Raw genomic sequence first — 26,153 nt, 5'->3', positions numbered from 1 at the left:
AATCACCCGAGAAAGCCCAAAGAAAAGGTGGAATGAACAGTTCCACTAAGTGATGTGAGAAGTCTGTCAGTCCCATTGCAAGCCAGGCCAGATATACAAAAAATTCTGCATTATCTGTTCTTCTTCATGGTTTGGTACCTGATAGTGTTACCAGCCAGGTGTAGGTCTGTTCTGCCCATGTGCCATAAATCAATCACTGTAACACTAGTTTTGTAAGAGGGAAAGAATTTATTCCCAAGGACACCAAGTGCGGAGGTGGGAGAATAGTTTTCAAATCCACTTCCCTGAAGATAAGGCTGAGGGATATTTATGGGTTAGGGACACAGGGTGAGGAAAGGTGATTGGCAGTGGGGGAAAATGAAGTAACAGGTTCATTCTGCACAGGGTTCATAGTATTTCATAGGACATATGTATAGAAAGGCGGCATTAGCATAACATAAGGGTGGAACTTTGGGCCTTCTGAAGTCAAAAGGCCACCTCTCAGGCACTTGCACAGGCTCCATTGAAGTGTCAGTGGTCTCAACCAGTTTGAACTGAACAGGAGCTGGCCCAAGTTTCTGAAAAGCAACAGAAGCAACCATTACCATGTTGACCTATTAATGTTATGCATAAAGTAGTCAGTGATGATTAAGTTTCAGCATTGAGTGTCAAGGCCTTTGGCTTCATGGAAAACATGAATAAAAACAACAAAAAAGCCATCAAAAGCAACAGGGCAGGCATACCTGATGAAATTAACCCCTTGGTTTCAATAGTACTAGCTGTAAATGGGCTCCTGGAGTTAAGGCATGATATATATATATATATATATATATTAGCATATGAGCAATATATTTGTCACAATAATGGCTGTAGCTTGAAAGCAAAGGTAGCTCTTTTAAAGACTGGAGCACAAGACACAGTAGTTGGAAAGGCAGAGGGCAGAGGTGGATGGCAGGGCAGGGGCTGGCAGAACATGGCCACCAGAGGTCAGCATTGAGACCACAGTCGTTAGGGTCAAGTGCAGGTGCTAGATAAAGCTTTTCATTGAATCATCAGAAATAAGGCTTAACAAGTTACTGTCCCTCAGAGTGGTAATATGCTGATTTAAATTGATCCTACATTATAAATAGATTGCAAATTTTTAAATTTTTATTTCCTTATAAAATGAAAAACGGGTTGTAAATAGCTTACATAAACACATAAGTACTGTAACAAAATTTAAAATATACTTGCTGAAGAAATTACAGAAGAGGAAGCAATAGAGAGCTGGTGATAAAGCAGCAGTAAAGGTAACACCAAAATCCATCCCTTGAGATCTTTTATGTTGGTAAGTAAGCCACAAAAAAAATTGTTCTAAGTATTTTGGCTACAGATTCAAGGAGGACAATAACAGTTAATCATCTGTAAATATTTCTCACAATGTAACTTTTGTTAGGTAGAGAAGGACAGTGGTTCCAGTTTAATGTGAAGCCACAGATGTTAGCTGATTGGAGGGCGAGGCAGGACTAAGGTCTTCCTGTGATGCTGAGCGGTCTGAAGAGGGCACACACCTGATCCCTTCTCTCCACAGATAAGGACTAGGGGGCTACTTATGAACAGAGCCACAACTGCTCTCAGAACAATTTAGGTTCACTATGACAAGGTGCTGAAGGGGTCGTCTAGTCCCTAAAGTTCTGGCTAATAAAGCAGTTCTTTGGAGGTGATTACAACAATTAAGCCGTTTATGTAAATGAGGTCTTATATGAATGCCTAGTATCTACCAAATCCATGACCAGCAGCCCCATCGAGGCAGGGTGGGTACCCACAGCTGCGGTCTCCCATCTCCCACAGAGGGTCTTCTGGGAGTGTTCCAAGGCAGCTTGATGGCAGGTCCTAAGTCAGTCACCTTACAGTCAGATTACCAACAAGTTCCAGAAAGCTGTTCCTTTTGAGGTTAACAAAAACCAGAAATTTTTAAAATCAAGAATAATCAAATGTCCACCTTATAACTAAAAAAGAATCAATAAAGCTCTCATAGAATATTTAATACCAAGTAATAAAACTTCCTGGTGCACTCGCCAAGATAAAAGGATTGTAAAGTATATTTCTGGGCAACTGAGTGACTTAAAATGCCACAGAAGTTTGTTATCTTGAAGACAATAAAATGGTGATGGAGGTCTAACAAAAATATTGCCATTGAATATTATCACCTGACTCTGAAAGTTACTGATGTGCAACCCACATCTTTTCATGTTTATTTATAAGAGTACATTATTGTTGTTTTCCTCTGTGAATGATGGTGTCATCCAAAGAGCTTTGTTTTTCTACTATTTTGTTTTTGAAATGTTATAGATTTAAAAGCTTATATGTTTGTAAAAAGCAAATTTAAAAATTAAAAAATATTTTAGAGCACATTCCTGTTCGACCCTACGGGAATGTGTCCTATTTGACACATTCCTATTTTCTTATCCTGCAAGAGATAACACCTACTAAACTTGACCTGCAAGTGACATAAAGGACAGATTTTGAGTAAGGGTCAGAAACAAGGGCGTTTAAATTGAGCTTCTGCAGTGAATTCTACTACAGGTACATGTCCAGGGGTGCAAATAACTGAGGTAAAATTAATAAAGATACTATTTATCAACTTTAATATATAACTTCATAACATTAAAAGGGAGTAGACATGCTCAAATCCCAGAAGTTTCTGATTGGCCTGAGAAAAACATTTTTAAATTTAACTAAGAAAGAAGCTGGCGTCATTTGAACAGAAATGACTCATATAATATAACCTTAAAGGAATAAAGAGATGATCTTTTTGAAAATAGGGTAAGCTATGTGTCATATCCACCAGGTATAATCATACCTACATAATCATAAAATTAGAAATATAAGCAGAAGTGGGCAAGAACAAAAGCTACTTTTCCAATTTTGCCTTAAACTGTTTCAGAGGCAGGAAATCTTTTCCAGTTTTTTAAAAAACCATGCCATATAAGAAGACTGTTCATAAAGTAGCTTGAAGAAATGTGAATGACTAAGATTATCTGATTTCTGGGAAGATGCTGGGATGCTGGGATGCTGGGATAAACAGAAGACATATTATTGCTCTATCAGGTGAAATGGGGGAGTGCACAGAAGTGTGGGCCGACAGGTGCAGGAAGCCGAGGCCAGGAATCAAGACCAGCATCTCCGGTTCACACCCATCTGCCCTCACCTCCGCCGACTTTCCCATCTGTCTCTGGACTGGGGTCCCAGCTTGATAACACACTGCAGTGCATTTCCTCTGTTTTGCATGTGATCCTTTGGGGCTGGGCCTGGGAGGCAGCAGCATCTGGATCATGGCTCATGACCACCACGACTACTTCTCAGGGCAATTAACAAGAAAACATCCTGAGCTGAGAAAGAAAGAAGGGCTTGAATACAAGTGGAGACTGAATAAGCCGACCATGGAGGAGGAGAGAGCTGGGAGGCTTGAGGGAGATGTTTACAAGCCTGAGAAGCAGCAAACACAAGCACCATGACAGAGAGGCAGCACGTGCAACTCTTCAGGACAAAATGCATCCGGAAGAGAGAAGGTGATTTTTAAAATAAATATAATTTGAACTTTCGGAGAAATATGAAAGGCTACAGTAACTATAAAATAAAAACAGAAGGCATGAAAGTATATTTTTAAACAATTTTAAATAAGTACAGGTACCAAGATCTGGCTAATTATTATGGTATTTAATCAAGAACAACCCACAGGATGTATTCCTCCTTCACCCATGTATACAGAACAACTGCATCTAATATTTGTCCCTGGTTTTAAATCTTCCTTTCTTATGTATTTACTTCTTTTTATTTTTTTAGAGACAGGGTCTGGCTCTGTGGCTCAGGCTGGAGTGCAGCAGGGCCATCATAGCTCACTGTAGCCTCGAACTCCTGGGCTCAAGTGATCCTCCCACCTTGGCCTCCCAAAGTGCTGAAATTACAGGCTTGAGTCACTGTGCCTTTTAAAAAAACCTTTGAACAAAGTTGTGCTTCTGCAGAGGAAGGAGGCCAACCATGCAGGAAGCCATTAGGCAAGAAAAAGAGGCATAGCAGAGGCTATGCTAGCTTCAGATCTGTGCTGAGGGGATAGCACCTCTGACCTGCCATGAAGTGAAGGCAATCGGTGCTCATCTGAGCTCCAGCTCCTGTGCCTACACCCCTGCCAGCCCCAGGAGAAGCAGGCTTCCCGTGGCACCTTCACCTCATCTATCTCCAGCCCTGGAGTTTGCTCTTCTCCATAGGGACACGCCCTTTGAGGAAAAGACCGTTCATGGCTGCTGAGGAAACTCCGTAATTACCCATTCTAAACATTTTGTCCTCCGTAAACAAACGTACAGATTTTAAAAATCAGCAGGGTGTGGTGGCTCACACCTGTAATCCTGGCACTTTGGGAGGCCGAGGTGGATGGATTACCTGAGGTCAGGAGTTTGAGACCAGCCTGGCCAACATGGTGAAACCCCGTCTCTACTAAAAATTAAAAAGTTAGCCAGGCGTGGTGGCACATGCCAGTAATCCCAGCTACTCGGGAGGCTAAGGCAGGAGAATTGCCTGAGCCAGGGAGGCGAGGTTGCAGTGAGCCAAGATTGTGCCACCGCACTCCAGCCTAGCTGACAGCGTGAGACTCTGTCTCAAAAAGAAAAATAAGCAGAAAAAGAAAAAAATCAAGAGGCATTCGAATGATTCGAATCTAACTCAGAACATGCAAGAAAAAGACCTCCATAAACAAAGGAAACATTAGGTTCTAGAGAAATACTCAGAGATGGAGAAGGGAAAGAAGAGAACTTCTGAAAAATACAAATTAATGTTGTCAGAGAGATTTAAGCCCTTAATCTATTTATGCTCTTTTAAAGGAACAGCCAGCTATGAAATTAAAGAAAACAGAGTTTTGTAAATTAAAAACTGATATACATATACAAACAGAGGGAGAGAGAGAAATGGAAGGAGATAGGTCAATATAAAAACTGAATAATTCTGTATTATATGGCTAAAGTTCTAACTATCTGTTGGGAAATAAACTTGGAGAAATCTCCCATAACATACCATAAAGGAAAAAAAAACAATAGATTCAGTGAAAGAAAAATTTGAAAGCAAAGAGGATCATTACAGAAAGTCTAGTGTTCATCTAATAGAAACTTTAGAAAGAATTGAAGAACGAAGAGATGAAATGATTTTTAAGAAAAGAAGAAAGATAATTTCCTGCGATGAAGATTTTAATCTCCAATTTTATAAGGTCCTTTGAATGTCAAAAAGGAAAATTTGAAAAGAGAAGGATACAAAATTTTTGAATTTTAACAAGATAAAATGCTTAAAACTCCCACAATGAAAGAAAAACTGGTATCAGACTTTTATCTACTTCACGGGGTTCTGGATCTAAGGCAAAATGATCACTTATGTAGTACAGTTAACAAATATTTACAGACATGCCAAGACTCAGAAAATTTAACATTTGAAAGAATAGCCTGCTATGAAATAAAGAAAAAAAGGCAGAGTTTTATAAATTAAAAACTGACATACATGCACACATGCAGAGAGAGAGAGAAATATTCCTTCTGAAAACAAAATTACTAAATGATAAATTCAAATAGAACAATCAGATAAATGAATCAATTTGAAAAGCCATGGGCTACATGAAGAACAAATTAGCCAGAACACAGATTTTATTTTTACGATGAAAAATGTGAATAGGTTATATTTATTAACCAAATGAGATAAAATCAAATTCACATAATAAAATAATTTTGCATTGCTTGATAAAAATATACTTAAAATTAAGATAAAAGTTGAATATGAAACCATGGACAAATATATACCAGGTAGATGAGTTTTTTAAAAAAAATTAAGTGATGATTAAATAAAGAATCCTATTGCTTGCTTAGCATCATTTATATAATGTGTGAAATACTAATTTTTAAATGTGTTTGTGTAAGTGTAACAATTGGACACAAATAGCCAAGATATATTTTACAAAGAAATAGAATTAAGGTAATGCTAGATATTAAATCTCATTCTCTTGCTTAGTTGTACTATCCGTTGTTGAAAGTAGAATAGTGAAGTCTTTATTACTGGTAAATTGTCTATTGCTCTCTTCAATTCTGTCAGTTTTGCTTCATGTATTTTGAGGTTCTGTTGTTACATATACATATATTTATATTTGTTATACCTTCTTGGTGAATTTACCCTTATGTCATTATAAAATGTCCTTTGTCTCCAGGAACAACATGTGTCTATTTTGTCTAATATTAGCATAGTCACTCCAGCTCTCTGTTGGTTATCCATCTCTTTCCATCATATTAATTTCAACCAATTTGGGTCTTTGAATCAAAAGCGTGTTTCTTGTATACGTATTGTTGGATAGATATAGCATATATTTATACAATGCTTTTTTCATTCACTCTTCCAATCTCTGACTTTTAATTGGAGAATTTAATCTATTACTATTTAATATAAATAAGATAGAATTTACATCTGCCATTTTGTTATTTGTTTTTTACGTGACTTACGTCTTTTTTGTTCTTCATTTTTTTTCTAATACTGTCTTGTGTTAAATAGATATCTTCCAGTACCACTTCTATTTTCCAGTTATTTCTTTTACTATATATTTTCGAGTATTTTATCATGATTATTATTGGGGTTACCATTAGCATTTTAACTTACAACAATCTAGTTTGGATTACTACCAACTACTTCAATAGTATTTTTTTAAATTTTGTTTCTATATAGCTTTGTTCCCCTACCCCTTAGGGCTGTTATGGTCCCAATATACATCTTCATATATTTTGAGGCCTTAATACATTGTGTGTCAGTCTACTCAGATGTACAATTATTGCATTAGGCAGTTGTCTTTTAAATCAGATAGGATATTTTAAGAGGAGCTACAAACAAAACCAAATTTCTACTTTCTTCTATATTTATATCTGTCCCAGGCATAACCATCTTAGATCATCCAGTCACCAGTCAACAACCCTCCAGCTGAGTGAGCCTAACCAAGATCACCCTTGCCCTGTCCCAACCAGAAGAACCACCCAGCTGGCCCTAGGCCCATGAGCAATCATAAATGTTTATTGCTTTGCTCCACCAAGCTTTGAAGTGGTTTTCTTTACAGCATTATTGTGGAAGTAGATAAAAAGTGATTTAGTAAATTTTTCTGTTTGATTTGTGATGTATCCTTTTTCATTCTGCTTCTTCACATGCTACATTCTGTATCACCTCCATTGTTCCTTCCATCTATCCAGTCTTTTTTTGCCAACACCACCCTTTCTGATTTTTCACTTTTCTGTATATTCCAATATTTCATTTTCCAAGAAGTGGGTATTAAATTCTTCTGCCACTTTCTCAGCATAGAGGATATTGTATGTTTTTTCTTATTGGTTCTATTGATGTAATGTTATATATTCATGATTTAATAAATTAAACTGCTCATGAATTCATGCAAATAGGTTTTTCTCAGGAATTCATGAGACAGGTCTCAATCAGTTTTGAAGTTTATTTTGCCAAGGTCGAGGATGTGACCAGGAGACAGGTCTGTGCCTTTCTTGAAAGATGATTTTGACGGCTTCAATATTTAACGGGAACAAGTGGACTGGAGGGGAGGGAAAGAGAGTATGGTTACATTATGGAATCCACGTGTTGCAAGATAAAGGAGCAGGTAAGGGAATGGTCAATTTTGTATTTGTCTGGAGCTCAGTAAATCCACACTTTATATAAGATAAGGTGGAGATAGAGTAGCTACCTGTGGAAATATTTAACCTTTTATCTGTACCTCTCTGCTTAGGAACAAAAGGAAAGGCAGCTTCTTTGTAGGTCTCAGCTTTCAGCCTGATTTTTAATTTTGGCAGAGTGAATTGGGGTCCCAAGTTTTATTTTCCTTTCACATTTCGAACTCAGTCTTCTAGAATTTTACCCACCATTTTTACATCTACACTTACATGTGAATTTGGTCTTTAGTTTTGTGTGTTCTCATTATCACAGTTTTATGTGAGAATTTTGAAAGCTTAGTAAAATGAATTGGGTTTCCTTAATTGTCTACGCTTTGGGGCATAATTTATATATTAGAAGCATTATCTGTTCCTTGAAGATTTCAAGTGACTGAATTGGAAAACCATCTTTATATCTAACTCATTGAGCCCCTTAGCAATGAACACGTTTAATGATCAGATCTAAGAGGAATACAATACCAATTATGTAGTCATTCTGCCAAAAATGCATAACTGAAATATAATCATGATGACATAGAATACAAACAAATTAAGGGACAGTATGCAAAATAAACAGTTGAAATATACTTTTCAAAAATACCTGTGCCATGAAAGACAAAAAAAAATTAAAGAACTTTTCTAAATTCAAGGACACTAAAGCGACATGAAAACTAAGGGCAATGTATGATCCTCAATTGGAGCCTGGATTAGGAAAAATGGCTGTAACAGATATTATTGAACAATCGGCAAATTTTTAATATGACTGTAGGTTAAATAATAGTATTACAGCTGTGTAACTTACCTGATTTTGGTAATTATGCTGTGGTTATGTAAGAGAATGCCCTTGTTCTTAGGTAATGTTCTCTGAAGTATGGAGAGTTAAGGAGAAAAATGGTCACAAGGAACAACTCTTTTTTACTTTTAGACAATCAAATTAACGCCATTGTAATTACACCAACTCAATTGGAATTGACAGAAATATTTTTCCAGACACAATAGAAACTCACTAAATCTAAGTATTTATTATGAATTTTTAAAATCTCATTAATAAAGCATTAGATTATTTCATACATCATTTATATAATTATTTATAATCTCTGTATTTTCATGCTAGAATTTTGATAGGGCTATAACAAGTAGTAAATAATACAATTGGATTCCGCATATCTCTCATAGTTTTGGCCAACACAGATATTAAAATCATGCTAATGACATAGTTACATTGTGTCATGTATGTGGGCCCTTTCTTTTAGAAGGAACTCTAAATAAACTCAGAGTGTGTGCATCTGAAACCTACAATGAATCTGGAATGTAAATAGCTGTACCCCTCACTGTTTACTGGCCAACTGTTTACACAGCTCATGAAAAAACACATGTATGTGCCCATTCAAATATTTTTAATCCGAGAAAATTGTCAGAAATAACCTGGAAGCATTTCTTCCTGAAGACAAAGTCTGAGGGTGGTGACCTGTAGAGCGAGAAGACGTTGATCTACTGTCTTCCAAATGCAAGATTCTGGGCTAATGAGACAGCTCAGGGTGAGTTTCAGTGCCCAGGCAGCAGGCTGAGATGAGGCCTCACTCTTCTGTGGAATCCATTTATTTACATGCATCTTGTTATGTTTATAGATGGGCAGCAGATTAAAAAAATACCATAAGTAAGCCTAAAGGCACTTAAGAAGAGTACTATATTAGTTGAATAATAAAACTGAGTAAATTTTAGAATGTAACTTAGAGAAATTGGGGTTAATAAAGAAATGTCTAGGTATTAAAAATTGTTTTCACCGGGCGTGGTGGCTCACACCAGTAATCCCAGCACTTCGGGAGGCCGAGGCGGGCAGATCACCTGAGGTCAGGAGTTTGAGACCAGCCTGCCCAACATGGTGAAACCCTGTCTCTACTAAAAATACAAAAATTAGCCAGGCATGGTGGCAGCTGCCTGTAATCCCAGCTACTCGGGAGGCTGAGGTAGGAGAATTGCTTGAATCCGGAAGGTGGGGGTTGCAGTGAGCTGAGATCGCGCCATTGCACTCCAGCCTGGACAACAAGAGTGAAACTCTGTCTCTAATAAATAAATAAATAAATAATTCTTTTCACCTAGATGTCTTGGAATTTTATGGAGAAATTCTCAAGATTTGCCTGTGTAAATCCATGACTTCCCAGTTCTCACTTTCTGCATGGGCAATGTTGGACCAATTATATCACCCAGACACAATATGCAGCTTCCTTCACGCCTGTCTGGCTCTGCTCTCTTTCCTGGAAAACCCTCTCTCTGCCCCATCTCAAGGTAGACGCAATCTCTCTTGACCAGTTTCTTGATACACATAGAAACTATTTTAAAACCTATTAACTGAGAAAATATATATGTCAACACACACGTCACTCACAAATATACAAACCTTCGCTTTTACCATTTAATAAATTATATGCAGAAACTTAATAAAATCAGAGAAGACAGAGCAGAAAACAAAATCAGTTTTGTTTTGTTTTGTGTTTTATTTTTATTTATTTATTTTGAGATGGAGTCTGTCTTTGTGGCCCAGGCTGGAGTGCAGTGGCACAATCTCGGCTCATTGCAACCTCTGCTTCCTGGGTTCAAGCTATTCTTCTGCCTCAGCCTCCCGAGTAGCTGAGACTACAGGCACATGCCACCAGACCTGGCTAGTGCCCAGTACTTCGGGAGCCCGAGGAGGGCGGATCACGAGGTCAGGAGTTCTAGACCAGCCTGGCCAGTATGGTGAAACCCCGTCTCTACTAAAAATACAAAATCAGTTTTTAAAATCTCAGGGCAATCAGGAAGGCCAGGAAGAGTGAGTGGGATTACAAGTGTCTGAAAACCAAGGATTGTGAGCAATAAAAAAGTGGAGAGATCCAGGCCAGATGCCAGCAGGGATGGGGAGAAATTCTACCCAAAATCTGATGGGTGCAGAAACACATCTACTCATGCCTAATAATTTTTTTATTTGTTTCACTCCTAGCACTTTGGTCTACGTAATGCTTTCTAACAACTAACACAGATCCTCAGTCACCATTCCCAGTCCATTATTCCCCTGCCCACCCTCTTTTCACCTGCAGGACAACGTCTCCCCTCCATGCCCCAATATTCTCCTCCATCCCATTCACCCTTTGAAACGAGCCGATAAACTAATCATAGTGGCATCGTGGCTGTTAAGGCTCGGTGCAATAGCTTCCTGGGGTGTTGTGTTTTAATAGAGAACAAGAAGCCTTCTGATAAGAGAATACATCCCCAACTGTGGCATTTCCAATAAGATACTGCAGGAAGAGGATATGTTTTTCAAGAACAGCAAGCATCCCGATGGCTCCCATCTGCCTGGTGAGCTGCTTCTCTGCCTTCGTCTCAGGTTGGCCCTGCCTGTGTTCCCCCAGTGTCATTGCCTGCAGTCAATCTCCCTTCTAAAATAAATCCCAGAACTAGCTATGTCTTTGTCCTTTTCTGACATCTGAAGACTGGCATGATCTGAAAGGAATCTATGCCCTCTCGCCTCAAACACTGTCTAAAAGCAAATATCTAAAAATATCTAAAAGCAAATTCCTGCATCCCTAGAAATCTACCATGGCAAAACACGCACACGAGCGCGCGCGCACACACACACACACACACACATAATGATTGTAGGACCAAAATAAAAAATCTAAGGCATTTTTCCTTGGTGGTACCCATTGGGTTAATCAAATTTCATCTAAAATAAGTCATCTCGACCCCCAGGCAGTCACCAGGAAGAAATTTAAGTTCAGTAGTGATTCAGAATCAGAGGATAAACACAAACATGTGTCTTTGGCACACAGAGAAAGCCTGGGGACAGGATGTGGTTGCAAAAGGAATATTTCCCCTTTAAGCCACTGGTTTTGTGAGACTTTTGGTAAGAAAAGATTAAGAGGTAATTTTCCTCTGAGGGCTTACAGGAAATAATTTATGAACGTAAATAGCTACCAATGTTACTGAAAGTTAGAGGATGCTTAGGTTTGTTAGTTGTCATTAGTGTAATAAGAATAGACTTATAGACAGTTCACAATATTACAAAGTAAGTTAAATAAATTAAATGCCCTATTAACACTACATTTCAATGTAATGTTTCCTTGTTATTACCATAGAAAATAATAATGCAAAAAATTATTCCTAGAGGATTCTTTCTAGGTTGCAGACCAAAAAAAGGTGGCGGCGGTGGGGGGAGCTTATAGAAGAAAAATAAACTTAAGAAATAAATACCTAAGTTTATAGTTTGAGCATTTGGTTAAATAGTGGTGTAATTTACCAAAATCTAAAGTAGGGAAGATGGGCAAGAACAGGTTAGGGAGCAGGATGGTGAGGATTAAGGCAGATTCTGCTTTGGACATGTTCTGTGTGAACTGCCTATAGAAAATTCAAAAAGAAAGGTCAAGTACACAGTTGGGTATACAAATTTAGAACTCTGCAGAAGTTTAGGCAAGTGACATCAATGTAGAAGTCATCCATATATAAATAGTATTAAAGTAAAGGGACAAAAATGAAGACAGAGAAAGATCCTGGCCAAGACCTGGGGTTCATTGCAGTGTATCTGTATTATTCTGTTCTCACCCTGCTAATAAAGACATACCCGAGGCTGGGTAATTTATAAAGGTAAAAGGTTTAATTGATTCACAGTTCCACATGGCTGGGGAGGCCTCACAATCATGATGGAAGGCCAATGAGGAGCAAAGTCACCTCTTACATGGTGGTAGGGGAGAGAGAGTTTGTGTAGGGGAACTCCCCTTTATAAAATCATTGGATCTCCTGAGACTTAATCACTATCACAGCACAGGAAAGATCCGCCTCCCCATGATTCAACTACCCTCCACTGGTCCTTCCCACCACACGAGGGAATTATGGGAGGTACAATTCAAGATGAGATTTGGGTGGGGACGCAGTCAAACCATATCAGTATCCATATAAACATAGAGCACAAGGAGAAGCCACAACAAAACTTTTTTTTTTTTTTTTTTTTTTTTAGATGGAGTGTTACTCTGTCATCCAGGCTGGAGTGCAGTGGCACAATCTCTGCTCACTGCAACCTCCGCCTCCCAGATTCAAGCGATTCTCCTGCCTTAGCCTCCCGAGTAGCTGGGATTACAGACGCATGTCATCATGCCCGGCTAATTTTTGTATTTTTAGTAGAGACGGGGTTTCACCATGTTGCCCAGGCTGGTCTCGAACTCCTGACCTCAGGTGATCTGCCCGCCTTGGCCTCCCAAACCGCTGGGATTAGAGGCTTGAGCCACCATGCCCGGCCAACAAAACCTATTTTGCCTGTTAAGGAGTTCTCAGCCATCTTCAAATCATTAGATTCAAGGATCAGCTGGCATCTCAGGAACCCTCAAAATGGATAATGGGCAAGAGTTTAGTGAAAGAGTTAGTTACCAGTATGTGATTTGGTTAACAACAACAGGGCAGGGCAAAGCACCACGCTTCTGCAAACGCTACCAGCCAGGGCCTGAAGGGGCTGCAACAGAAGGAAGTTGTCATCCGGGACCCAGCCAGAACCACAGCCACGGGAGGGGTGTCCTGCAAGGGGTGTGCTCCTCAGGACACGAGCACAGCCACTGCAGAGCCCCTGGACCTCCAGCTTCTCTAGCTCCTCAAGTCTCCCCTTCACCAAACCCAGCGGAGGTCAGCGCACAAGGCATTGCCAAGATGCTCCCGGAAATCATTCTCCCGGGGGACAAGGCCAGGGAGAATAGATGTGGATGGGGAGACAGAGACTCCCCAGCATATATTATTAGTGTAAATAGTTACAATTGACCATATGTAGGTGGTTACTGTCAGAAAGTGGACGCTTATATGCTGTTCAGTCTTTGCCATTCAAATGGCAAAGTTTTCAAACTGGAGCAGAGTCGTCTAGCTCAGTTTTGCCTGTAATTATCTTTCTCTCTAAGGCAGCATCTGTACCATACCTTGCTTCCCACGTCCATTTCCATCCACCAGGGCAACACGGGCCCCATGCTTGTTTGTCAGAGGTTCGCTCTGTGGGGCGTCATGTCACGTGGAGCTCTGGACAGGGCGAGGCCCCTGAGGCTCTGACTCTTCTCTGCCCACAGCCCTGGGCTCTCCACAGGCCCTGTGCCTCGCGGCCACGTGTCCTCATCCAGCCTCGCAGCCAGGAACTGGAAACTCCCTCAGATTAACATCAAGTTCAATGCCAAATTCCTGGGAAAAAGCCCAGGAAACCATGAGTGTCTCCCAGGGTCCTGAGACTGAACAGAGTGACTCGCAGAGACCCACTGTCTTTTGCTTCCACGCCCCCACCCCCAGGGCTTTCTTGGCACCCCAGGGATTTATCTCCATCTGACCTTATCTTTCACACAGTCGTTCTGACTCATACTCCTCTTGGTGTTTACAGATCCCTCCATGACATGTAGTATTTATTTTTTACACAGATTGTTCTTTAACTTTAAATCTAATTTAAATTTAACTAGCCGTGTGGCCACCGTATTGGGCAGTGAGGGCTTAGGCAGTCTCACTCACTAGCTGTGATGTTCACACCTGCCCCAAGAAAATCTCATTTTTTAATGGAAAGAAGTTAACAATTAACAAGTTAATCTTGTTCAGGTACTCTGCTGAGTGCCACTGTATACGTTATCTCATTCAAAACTCACCTCAGCTTCGTGACTAAAGAAAGTGAGGTTTGTCAAAAATCTCACTTTTTGAAGTGAGTTAGTGATGAAGGTTGGATTTGAACTCAGATATATGTTGTATCTTTTTAAGTTAGGTTTTTTTGTTCTATTTTCCCAGGGTTGCCATATAGTATAGTAGTTAAGATCCGAGCTTTGGAGGCAGGTAGGTCAGTTCTGCAGATTAGTTACTTGTGACCTTGGGTTAGTTATCCAACCTGTCTAAAGCATCCTTTCTTCATTTGCAAAGAGGAGATAAAACAAGTAGCTCCTTTACATATTATGTGTGTTATATAACATTCTAGGTGTATTTCATGATGTAATACTTATATGCAGAACTTAACAACAATTTAATATTATTGTTAGTTATATGTAAAAAGTCATTTCAAATCATTCTTTAATTTAATCATTAAAGGAGAATCCCAAGGGCCTCTACCCAGCCACAATCTCTTGAACTCCTTGGAGATGATGGTTAAGAAGAAAGCATAATGCTCTCTATCTCATTTGATAAAAGTCTTCAACAAGGGAAAAAATAAAAGCCTCTCTTGGCTCTCAAAGCATTTTTTCAGTTGTTTAAAATTTATGGTTCAAGGGTTGTTTGGTTTTGCCTGCCATAATAATCATGGGAGGGTGTAAGATTTCAACAACTATCTGCCATGAAGGCAAACATTTTCCTGTGTGCCAGGCCCTGGCTGATCGTGACAAGACACAGAGCTTTGAGTCTCAAATCAAGAGGTCACTGGAGCTTTAGCAGTCACCTGCAGCCACTGGGAAACGCGGTCTCAGAGTCCTAGGATTGCTCTCAGGAGAAGAAATCTTAAAGATTAGTCTTTTCAATCCCCTCACCCTGAAAGCCAAGGATGCAAGCACGTAACATTTAAAAAAATATTTGGCCCTGTGTTACTGTTCTGTCAAATATCAGGCATTACCAATATTTTACATTAATTCCATTATTTTTTTTCCAGAAGATTGTATCACAGTTAGCCAGACATATATCCATGATGGTATAATCCTGTTGACTCCTATTAAATTCTGGGAAATTGCTGACTGTTCTTCAGAAAGCCAAGAGTATTTCTCATGTGAGGGTTTTCTAAACAAACTCAACTGAGATTCTCACAGTTCATGTGTCAGGTGGTTATGTGGAAGAGTGCAAGGATCAAATAGCCCACAATGCCTCAGACCGGCCCACAACATATGTAGCTTTGATATAACTCAAGGACAGTGGGACGTTGGCAGGGTGGCAAGGGACAGTCACTGTGCTATACAGTATAAAAAATTTCAAAAGTCAAATTTCTCTTTTGTCAGTTTCAAAATGACTGGCTGACTCATGCTAGTTCAATGGGCTAAAAAAGCCACAAAAATCTCAAAACTGTTGCTGATTCAGAGCAAAATGATGATCTACAGCCTTTCTAGAGATAGGGCTTAAATTTGTGGAACATGTCTATTATGATGGGTGATAATCTTGATCACATTTAATATTAAAAGTAGATTTATGAGTGATGATGTAAGAAGATGCTGAGCACGAAGGAACCCTGAGACTGGAGCTTCAGATGCTTGAGGATGGTGAATGGTCCTTTCATCCTTGCCCAGAGTGTCTCTGTCCCTCTCTCCACATGGAGACAGGTGACAGTAAAAGAAAGGCCCTGAGGTTTGCTAGGAGCTGGGGTCAGGTGCATCCTAAGATCTACCTCTTCCTGTCACCTTCTGAACATTTTTTATTAGTGGAAACATTATTTTTCTTCCATACAATGAAGTCAGTATCTTTTTTATTTTTTATTTTATTTTATTTTATTTTTTGTGAGATGGAGTCTCGCTTTGTCACACAGGCTGGAGTGCAGTGGCACAATCTCAGCTCACTGCAACCTCTGCCTCCCAGGTTCAAGTGATTCTCCTGCCTCAGCCTCCAGAGTAGCTGGTACTACAGGTGTGTGCCATCACGCCTGGCCGTAGAGATGGGTTTTCACCATGTTAGCCAGAATGGTCTTGATCTCCTGACCTCGTGATCCACCCGCCTAGGCCTCCCAAAGTGCTGGGATTACAGGCGTGAGCCACCCCACCCGGCCAAAGTCAGTATCTTAATTTAAAACCAGTGTTTGTGGTTCTGATTCAACTGCTACAGTTCCTCATGCAGTTTGAGAACAGAGGAATACACATTCTGTTGCTATGACAAGATGACTAATAATAAAGAAAGATCTATTACTAACACAATAGTGGTCCAAGTCTTGGAGAAAGTTTTGCAGATTGGAGTTAAATTTAATGCAATTTAATCTGATAATTTTTTTAACTTACTGCTGAATATGGGTCCAGTCATTTACCAGAAAAGTCAGAAAGACAGGAATAAAAAAACCAAAGGTATTTGGCAGGATAAATTATCAACTGGAATACAGGCTTTTAGTAATAGATCAGAACAACACATGGAGGGAGTATCAGTTTCTCACAGCAGTCTTTTCGTAGAAAAAATGGTCAGGTGCTATCAAACTTTCACCAAACATGGTGACTATGCCATACTGGGAAGGATGGCAAGCTTCAGAAACTACTGCCATGTTAAAAGATGAAGGTACACCTAGTGATGGTGAGGAAGATATCATTTTGGAAACAAACAAAGAAATTAACAAAGAAATCCAGTGACATTATGATATTGCAAATACTTTCACCATTTTTGCTAGTTGGTTTTGGAATATTTTCAGTTGGCATTATGTTAGATATAGTACAACACTGAGAAATTTCAATGGTTTGAGACTTGAGGAGATGTTGGGATGAGGTCAATACATTTTGCATGTAGAGTGGACATAGATCTTTGGGGATCAGAGCATGGACTGTGGTAGACAGAATATGCCATCCCCCAATGATGTCCATGCCCTAATCCCCCAGAACCTACAAATATGTTACCTTACATGGCACAGGGGCCATGTTGATGTGATTAATTTAAGGATTGGAAGTAGGAACATTATCCTGCACTGTCTGCATGGGTCCAGCGGAATCACAAGGTCCCTTATAAGAAGGAGGCAAAAGGGTCAGAGTAAGAGAGATGTGATGATGGAAGCAAAGATCAGAGAGATTTAACATACTACACTGCCAACTCTGAAGATGGAGGTAGGGGCCATGAGCCAAGGAATACAGGTGGCCTCTAGAAGTTGGAAAAGGCAAAGAAACAGTTTTCCCCTACAGCCTCCTGAAGGAATGCAGCCCTGCTGACACCTTAAATTTAGGACTTCTGATCTCTAAAATTGCAGTATAATAAATTTGTGTTGTTTTAAGTTACTAAGTTGGTGGTAACTTGCAATAGCAGCAATGGGAAATTAATACGAAGTGTTCAAAAAGGTTACAGAAGTTTTCATTTTAATTTCTGCACTTCTTGTTCTCCATGAAAACTTGGAAATGACATTGGCATCAAGGTTAACCACTGCAGTAAATGTAGGGAAGATGGATTCACCCGTTGAAAAGTAGAACCTAAGAATTGGCAGTTTGGCCTTAAAGCAGATTCCGGCAACTGTAGTGGGTTTTCTTGCAGCTGTAGCAGCAATTATTTTGGGCTGGATTCCAGAGGGAAAATAAAACTTTGATCATTCCATCGTTTTGTGCTCTAACAGAGAGAAAACTACCTTCCATGCATCTCTTCTGCAGAGAATAATAATAGTTTAGGTTATTGTTCGTTCAAAGAAGAATGGCATAAATTCTGTTAATGTCACTACAGCCATTGCTGCTAGTTTTGGCAACCTTACAACTCTATTTTTATCTTGAATAAGTCGGAGTCTAATACTCCTGTCTTGAGACTTATTACTACGTATTAGTTGGTGCCTTTTTCTCTGCCCTAACTCCCATCTGAATTGTAATGACTGCCAAACATTCAACCACATTGGCAGTTCTCCAATCGGTCTCAGGGCCTGCCCTAAGAGCCAGGATTGTAAGTGGCACTGGGCCTTACTCTGGAAACATGTGTATCTGACCCAATGTAATTAGGATTATTGCTATATACTAATAATATTGGTAGTAATTGGGCGGTTGTTGATGCTAGCAGGATTTCTACCTAACTCAATTTGCGTAGCACCCACGATAATTGTCTGATGAACTCAAAGGTTGTTATTACCCACTTAGGACATTTTTGTTCCAAAAGTAATAGGTCTGCTGAAGTTTTATTGATTTTAGTGATTCCAGGGCATTTTATTCCTTTACACTTTCACTTGTTAAAAAAAAAAATCCTACTTCTTCAACTGTAATCTTCACAGTAATTTACTTATTTGCTTCTGTGTCACAGGTATTTACCTTGTTATGAATTTCTGACAGGATAGCCCATCACTTCTGGAATCAAGAAAAGAACGCTGATAATTTCTTCATTCCATATCTTTTTTTTTTTTTGATATGGAGTCTTGCTCTGTTGCCCAGGCTGGAGTGCAGTGGCGCAATCTCGACTCATTGCAAGCTCCGCCTCCCGAGTTCACACCATTTTCCTGCCTCAGCCTCCCGAGTAGCTGGGACTACAGGTGCCCGCCACCATGCCCGGCTAATTTTTTTTTCTTTTGTATTTTTAGTAGAGACGGGGTTTCATCGTGTTAGCCAGGATGGTCTCGATCTCCTGACCTCGTGATCCAGCCGCCTTGGCTTCCCAGAGTGCTGGGATTACAGGCGTGAGCCACCGCGCCCAGCCTCTTCATCCTGTATCTTATGGAATTGGTTGATCTGTCTGGGTCAGCTTTATTAGCCTTAAGTGTTCCTTTTCAGTGGTTTGTTAGAGACTGAGATCAAGATGTTAGGGACTAATAAATCCTGCTAAATCCTCTCAGATGATCAAGGAGGAAAACGTACAGCTCCTTGCCAAAAATTTTAAGCCAATAATTTGTCTTTTTCCAGGAAAGATTTGGTTGGCCCAGATTAAATTAACCTTCTCTTCTTTAAAGAAAGGAATTGGTGTTGAACTATAATGAATAGTATTTGTGATGCCTTTCATAATATAAATAATAATTTGACATTGACAAGGATACAAATTTCAATCTCTGGAATTAATTAAATGGGAAAGGATACAGGACTTTGCAATGAATAATTTTGGAACCACACACATAGAAGAAATGTACTTTATCATTGTTTAATTTGTAATGTAAGGTTAGGAGAAATAGACCTCGAGTTTCACTTTCCTTATCTTACAGATGTATTGTACTTCAAAGCAAACTATAAAAATAAGGAGGCCAAGCCAAGCTTTTTTACCTTCATGCCAACTGAGGATAAATTTAACAATTGCTGATTAACAAAAAAATAGTTAAGTTTCACTAACCTAAAAAATGTTCTGCTGAGTCAAAGATAAACTCTGTTTCACCTGCATCTATCAATTGCCATGAAGGACTTCATGGAAAGCTGCACTTTTAATTTTTTTTAAATTGATACAGGGTCTTGCCTTGTCTCCTAGGCTGGAGTACACTGGCATGATCATGGCTCACACAGCCTCAACCTTCTGGGCTCAAACAATCCTCCTGCCTCAGCCTCCCCAGTAGTTGGGACTACAGGCATGTTCCTCATGCCCAGCTAATTTTTTATTTTATGTAGAGACAGGGTCTCACCATGTTGCCTGGGCTGCTCTCCACCTCCTGGGTTCAAGAGATTCTTCTGCCTCAGCCTCCCAAAGTACTGGGATTACAGGCATGAGCACCGTGCCTGGCCGAAAGCTGCACTTCAAATATAGAATGCCCTTGAGAGATCTTTAATTACAGCAGGGGCTCATTTTTGATTATTGATTTGTAAAATTATAATTGATTTTTTTCCCTGAAAACTTTTAAGTAGTCAAAAACAGAAGATAACCTGAGCTGTGCTCATAGAGAGTATGGCATGAGAAGTTGTGCATATGTGCATGAATAGATGTGTGTGTGCATGCTTTTAACAGAGAGAAAGAGATTAAAAATGTTGCTTTTGTTGTAAAATTAAACCTTGGATTGATGATAGCAAAGATCTTAGTGCTATTGGAATAGCATCATTATGAAATTATTTCTTCACACTTATCATTGGTATGCTTTTGTCATTTGTCTAAAAATTTTGCTATTGGCCAGAATGTAATATTTGTTATCTGTGTAATCAATAGTTTCTTCTAATTAAAAATAAACTATACCATTTAATATAACCAAAATATAAACAAGATTTATAATGAACAAGTGATTTATTTGCTTTTGAAAGAAGTCCATAAAACTCTTAGCTTACCCTTCTTTAAAAGAAAAATTGGTAGTTTTTCTCTACTATTGTACGTGCCTACAAACATCATTTATTTGCACACACTTGTTTCCAAGCAGGGGTTCTATCATACACTTCTATGTTTTTCCAGTATCTTTTAAAAAAACTCTAATCTATATTCTAAACACTTGAACCAACAAATTAATTATTTAGTAGTTAAGCATTTTATATAATGCCTAGTTCATTTTTTAAAAATACAGTAGGGGTTGTTTAGGTCCATTAATCAAATAAAGAAAAGAAAAAAAAATCGTGTTAACTTTTATTCTTGTGGTACAAGTTTTGTGTTAGTGTTGGCATTATGTAAATAGTAGGTTGTTTATATTGAACAAAGTATGCCTGTTAAACTCTTTAAAATAAGGAAAATATGTTTTAAAGTTTACAGTTTTGCTTATTTTTAAACTTTAAGTATTCCACTCTCTGTCTCGTAATGAAGCTTCCAAGGCAGAAAACAAATTTAATAATAAATTTTTTCCTCTAGAAAGTTATAATGTTGTATAGTAAACATTCTTATAAAATAATAATGAAGTTTAAGTTAATGAATATTTATCTTTTTGCTTAATAGATTTCTTTTTTTTGAACAGTTTTGAATTTGAGTTCTTATTGCTCTACATTCTCACCAGCCTTTGGTGTTGTTAGTTTTTTGGATTTTGGCCATTCTGATAGGTATACAATGGTACGGGCTCATTATCTCTTATCTGAAATGCTTGAGACCAGAAGTGTTTCAGATTTTGGACCCGTTTGGATACTGGAATGTTTGCATATAAATAATGAGATATTCTGGGGATGGCACTCAAGTCTAAACAAGAAATTCATTTATATTCCATATACACCTTTTATACACATAGCCAGAGGGCAATTTTATACAAACTTTTAAATAATTTTGTGCATGAAACAAAGTTTGTTTACATTGAACCAGTAGAAAGCAAAGGTGTCACTATCTCAGCCATCCATGTGGGCAACCTGTGGTCACTATCTCAGCCACGATGTAAACAGTAGTTTATTTTTCTGTTTCTTCAGGTTATTTAGGGTGGTTATTCCATTGTTGTTTCAATTTGCAATATCCTAATAACATATGATGTCGAACATTTTTTCATGTTTATTAACCATCTGCATATCTTCTCTAGTGAACGTATATTCAGATCTTCTGCCCACTTTAAAATTGGGTTGCTTGGTTTCTTATTGTTGAGTTTGAAGAGTTCTTTGTATATTTTAGATAACGGTCCTTCATCAGATGTGCCTTTTGCAAATATGTTCTCCAGGTCCTTGCTGCTTCTCTCATTCCCTTATCAAAACTTTTGCAAAGCAGAAGTTTTGAATTGTAATAGAGTCCAGATTGTCAATGATTTCTTTCATGGATTGTGCCTTTGATGTTGTATTTTTAAAGTCTTCATCATGCACAAAGTCATCTGGATTTTCTCTTATATTATCTTCTAGTAGTTTTATAGTTTTGCATTTTACGTGTGGATCGATGGTCCATTTTGAGTTAATTTTTTGTGAAGGGTATAAAGTCTGTGTGTGGATTCATTCTTTTTACATGTTGATGTCCAGTTGTTCCGGCACCATTTGTTGAAAAGACTATCTTTGCTCCACCATATTGTCTTTGCTTCTTTGTCAAAGATTAGTTGACTTTATTTATGTGGGTCTATTTTGGGGCTCTCCGTTCTGCTCCACTGATGCATTTGTCTAATATTTTGCCAATACCACATCATTTTGATATCTGCTGCTTTGCAGTAGGTCTTAAAGTCGAGTAATGTCAGCCTAACAACTTTGTTCTTCTCTTTCAGCATTTTATTGGCTACTCTGAGTCTTTTGCCTCTCCTTATATACTTTAAATCAGGTTTAAATGTCCACAAAGTAACTTGCTGAGATTTTGTTTGGAATTGCATTGATTCTATAGCTCAAGTTGGGAAGAACTGGCATTTTGACAATATTGAGTATTTCTATGCATAAATATGGAACATCTCTCCATCTATTATTTGACTTCTTTCATCAGAGTTTTGTAGTTTTCCTCATACAAATCTTACAATATTTTGTTACATTTATACTTAAGTATTTTATTTGAAGGATCCTAACTAAATGGTATTATGTTTTTAACTTCAAATTCCTATTGTTTATTGCTCGTATATAGAAAAATATTGACTTTCGTATATTAATCTTATATCCTACAATCAATATAATGCCTTATTAATTTCAAGAATGTTTTGGTTTGTCAATTCTTTTGGATTATCTACACAGAAAATTATGTAATCTTCAAACAAAGAACAGTTTTATTTTTTCCTTCCCAATCAGTATACCTTTTATTTTATTTTATTTTCTAATAACATTAGCTAAGATTTCCCGTATGATGTTGTAAAGGACTGGTGAGAGGAGACATCTTTGCTTTGTTTCTGATCTTGGCAGGAAAACTTCTTGTTTCTTACCATTATAAGTACTTAATATTAAGCACCATTAAACAACTGTAGGCTTTTGTAGCTGTTCTTTATCAATATGAGGAAGTTCCTTTCTATTCCAAGTTTGCGGAGTACTTTTATTATGAATGGGTGTTGAATTTCATCAAATCTCTTTTCTGCATCAATTAACATGATCATGTGATTAATATGCTTTAGTCTGTTGATGATTTGTATTAATTAACTTCTGAATGTTAATCTTGGGATAAACTCCACTTGGTTGTGGTCAATAGTTCTTTTTATAGTTATACTTATCCAATAATAGTTCATTGTTTGATTCAATTTGCTAATAATTTGTTGAGAATTTTTGCATCTATGTTGAGAAGAGATTTTTTCTGAAGGGTAATACTGGCCTCATAGAGTGAGTTAGTTAATATTCCCACTGCATCCGTCTTCTAGAAGAGAATGTAGAGAATTGGTATAATTTCTTCCTTAAATGTTGGTAAAATTCACCAATAAATTCATCTAGGCCTAGTGTTTTCTGTTTTGGAAAATTAATAATTATTGATTCTTTAGTAGATATAGGCCTGCTCACACTGCATATTTTTTTCTTGTGTGACTCTAACAGATTATGTCTTTCAAAAAATTGGTTAATTTCATCTAAGTTATCAAATTTGACATCAGGCATAGAGTTGTTTATAGTATTCTTTATTATCCTTTGATGTCTATGGGATTTATAGTGTTACCCCTTGCATTTCTGGCAGTAATCTGTGCCTTTTAGTCTTAGTTATCACAGGTAGACACATCAATTTTATTGATCTTTTCAAAAAACCAGCTTTTGGCTACATTGATTTTCTCTATTGACTTCTTGTTTTCAGTTTATTTGACTACTGCTCTAATTTTTCTCCTTTCTTTTCTTCTGCTTATTTGGATTTAATCTGCCCTTCTTTTTCTAGTTTCCTATAGCAGAAGTTTAAATTATACATTTTAGATTTTTCTTTTTTTAATGTATGCATTCAATGCTATAAATTGCCTTCTAAGCACTGCTTTAGCTACATCCCACAAATTTTGATAAGCTGTATTTTCATTTAGTCCAAAGTATTTTGTTTCTCTTGAGATTTCTTCTTTGATGCTTGTGTTGTTTAGAAGTATGCTGTTTAATCTCCAAGTATTTGGGGATTTTCCAGATATTTTTCTGTTATTGATTTCTAGTTTAATTCCACTGTCATCTGAGACAACACATTGGATGATTTCTATTCTTTTAAACTTGCCAAGGTGTGTTTATGTTCCAGAATATGGTCTGCCTCGGCAAATGTCCCATGGAAGCTTGAGAAGAATGTGTATTCTCCTGCTGTTAGATCAAGTAGTCAGTAGATTTCAATGTCAACTACCTTTATTGATTCAGACAATTTATGTTTAAAGAGATTATTGATATAGCTGGATTAATGTCTACCATGTTTATTACTATTTTCCTTTTTTAAAATTATACTTTAAGGTCTGGGATACATGTGTAGAATGTGCAGGTTTGTTACAAAGTTATGCACGTGCCATGGTGGTTTGCTGCACCCATCAACCCGTCATCTACATTAGGTATTTCTCCTAATGCTATCCCCTCTCCTAGCCCCCAACCCCCGCACAGGCCTGGTGTGTTCTCATTGTTCAAATCCCACTTACGAGTGAGAACATGCTGTGTTTGGTTTCCTGTTCTTGTGTTAGTTTGCTGAGAATGATGGTTTCCAGCTTCATCCATGCTGCCTCATGAACATAAGCTCAGATGTGTTTGAAAGGACTTGTACACAGCAAAATACATTTTTATCTTTATTGTTCAGCAGCTACTTCAGAAACCAATGACAAAAGGCCAAATACTTTAACAAAATATATTCTCATTCCTCTAGTCACTTAGAAAATACGGATTACAGAAGCTGACAGTCAGGAATTGTGGATAAGAACCAAAATATATCCACAATGATATCACATCCTAGAGGTTGCAATATGCACTTACATCTAGTTCAAGTTCACCTTCAAATAACACTATACTGCTTCACAGGTAGTGTGAGTACCTTATAATAACAAAATTTCCTAATTCTTTCCTTCTGCCCCTTGACTCATTGCTGTTATTCATGTCATTTATACATCAAATATTGTAATCATTGAATACATTGTCACCACTATTATTCTGACCAAACTCTTATGTTAGATCAATTAAGCATAAAAAAAGTTTTTATTTTATCCTTACTTATTCCTTCTCCATTGGGTTTCATATCTTTATGCAGATTCAAATTTCTGACCTATATCATTTTCCTTTTCCTGAAAAACTTCTTTTAACATTTCTTGCAAGGCAGGTCTATTAGTAATAAATTCCCCAATTTTTGCTTTTCTGAGAAAGTCTTTAGATCTCCTTCACTTTTGAAAGATAATTTCACAGATAACATAATTCTAGGTTGGTAGAACATTTTTCTCTCTCAACATTTTAAATATTTCATTTCACTATTTTCTTGCTTGCATCATTCTTATATTTGCTTCTGTATACATAGGTGGATTTTTTCCCATCTGGCATCTTTCAAGATTTCTTCTTTATCTCTGATTTTCTGCTATTTGAAAATGATACGCCTAGGTGTCATTTTTGGGGCATTTACCCTGCTTGCATTCTATAAGCTTCCTGAGTATGGCCTCAATTTGGGATTATTCTCAGTTGTTATTGCTTCAAATACTGCTCTGTTCTTTCCTCCCTTCTTCTGGTACTCCCATTACATGTATGTTACACTTTTTTAAGTTGTTCCACAGCTTTTAGAAATTCTGTTCCTTTTTTGTTTTAGTTTTTTTTTCCTGTTACTTTTAGTTTTGAAAGTTTTGATTGGCACATCTACAATATCAGAGATTCTTTCCTCAGCTGTGTACAGTCTGCTAGTAAGCCCACCAAAAAACATTTTTCATTTCTGCTACATTTTAAATTTTAACACATAACTTTGCAAATATCAATATAAGCACTCTTTGACTTCAGGGAAAGACACTATGAAACAGCAAAACCCAAAAAAACTCCCCCTTGGTATCCTGTAACATTTAATGAAGCTAGTTATATGCAGGTAAACTCTTCTAATTCAGGTAAGAAAGCATTCAATACTAAGTATCCCAGTGAAAAGAAACACAGACTTGCTTCACTAGTGCCAGACTCAAAGTGAAGATCTGATCAATGCAGGGAGACTGTTAAAGGTGTAGCATTCTGCAAATGACAC

General features: G+C 37.9%; 1 long non-coding RNA gene across 2 annotated transcripts in view; it reads right to left on the bottom strand.

Moving 5' to 3' along the window:
- Positions 1 to 212: 212 nt before the first annotated feature.
- LOC115931441 (uncharacterized) overlaps positions 213 to 26,153 on the bottom strand; it is a 110,914-nt gene continuing 84,973 nt past the window's right edge. The window contains exon 4 of one of the 2 annotated variants that reach the window (XR_004067936.3): positions 213 to 557. This is a non-coding gene — a long non-coding RNA (uncharacterized lncRNA). The remainder of the gene's footprint in view (positions 558 to 26,153) is intronic. The other variant, XR_010131304.1, reaches the window with a different exon arrangement.

Source organism: Gorilla gorilla, chromosome 17, assembly GCF_029281585.2.
Source record: "Gorilla gorilla gorilla isolate KB3781 chromosome 17, NHGRI_mGorGor1-v2.1_pri, whole genome shotgun sequence".
NCBI classification, from domain to species: domain Eukaryota; kingdom Metazoa; phylum Chordata; class Mammalia; order Primates; family Hominidae; genus Gorilla; species Gorilla gorilla.
Note: the sequence above shows the minus strand (reverse complement) of the source record. Positions and strands in the feature narration are given on the sequence as shown.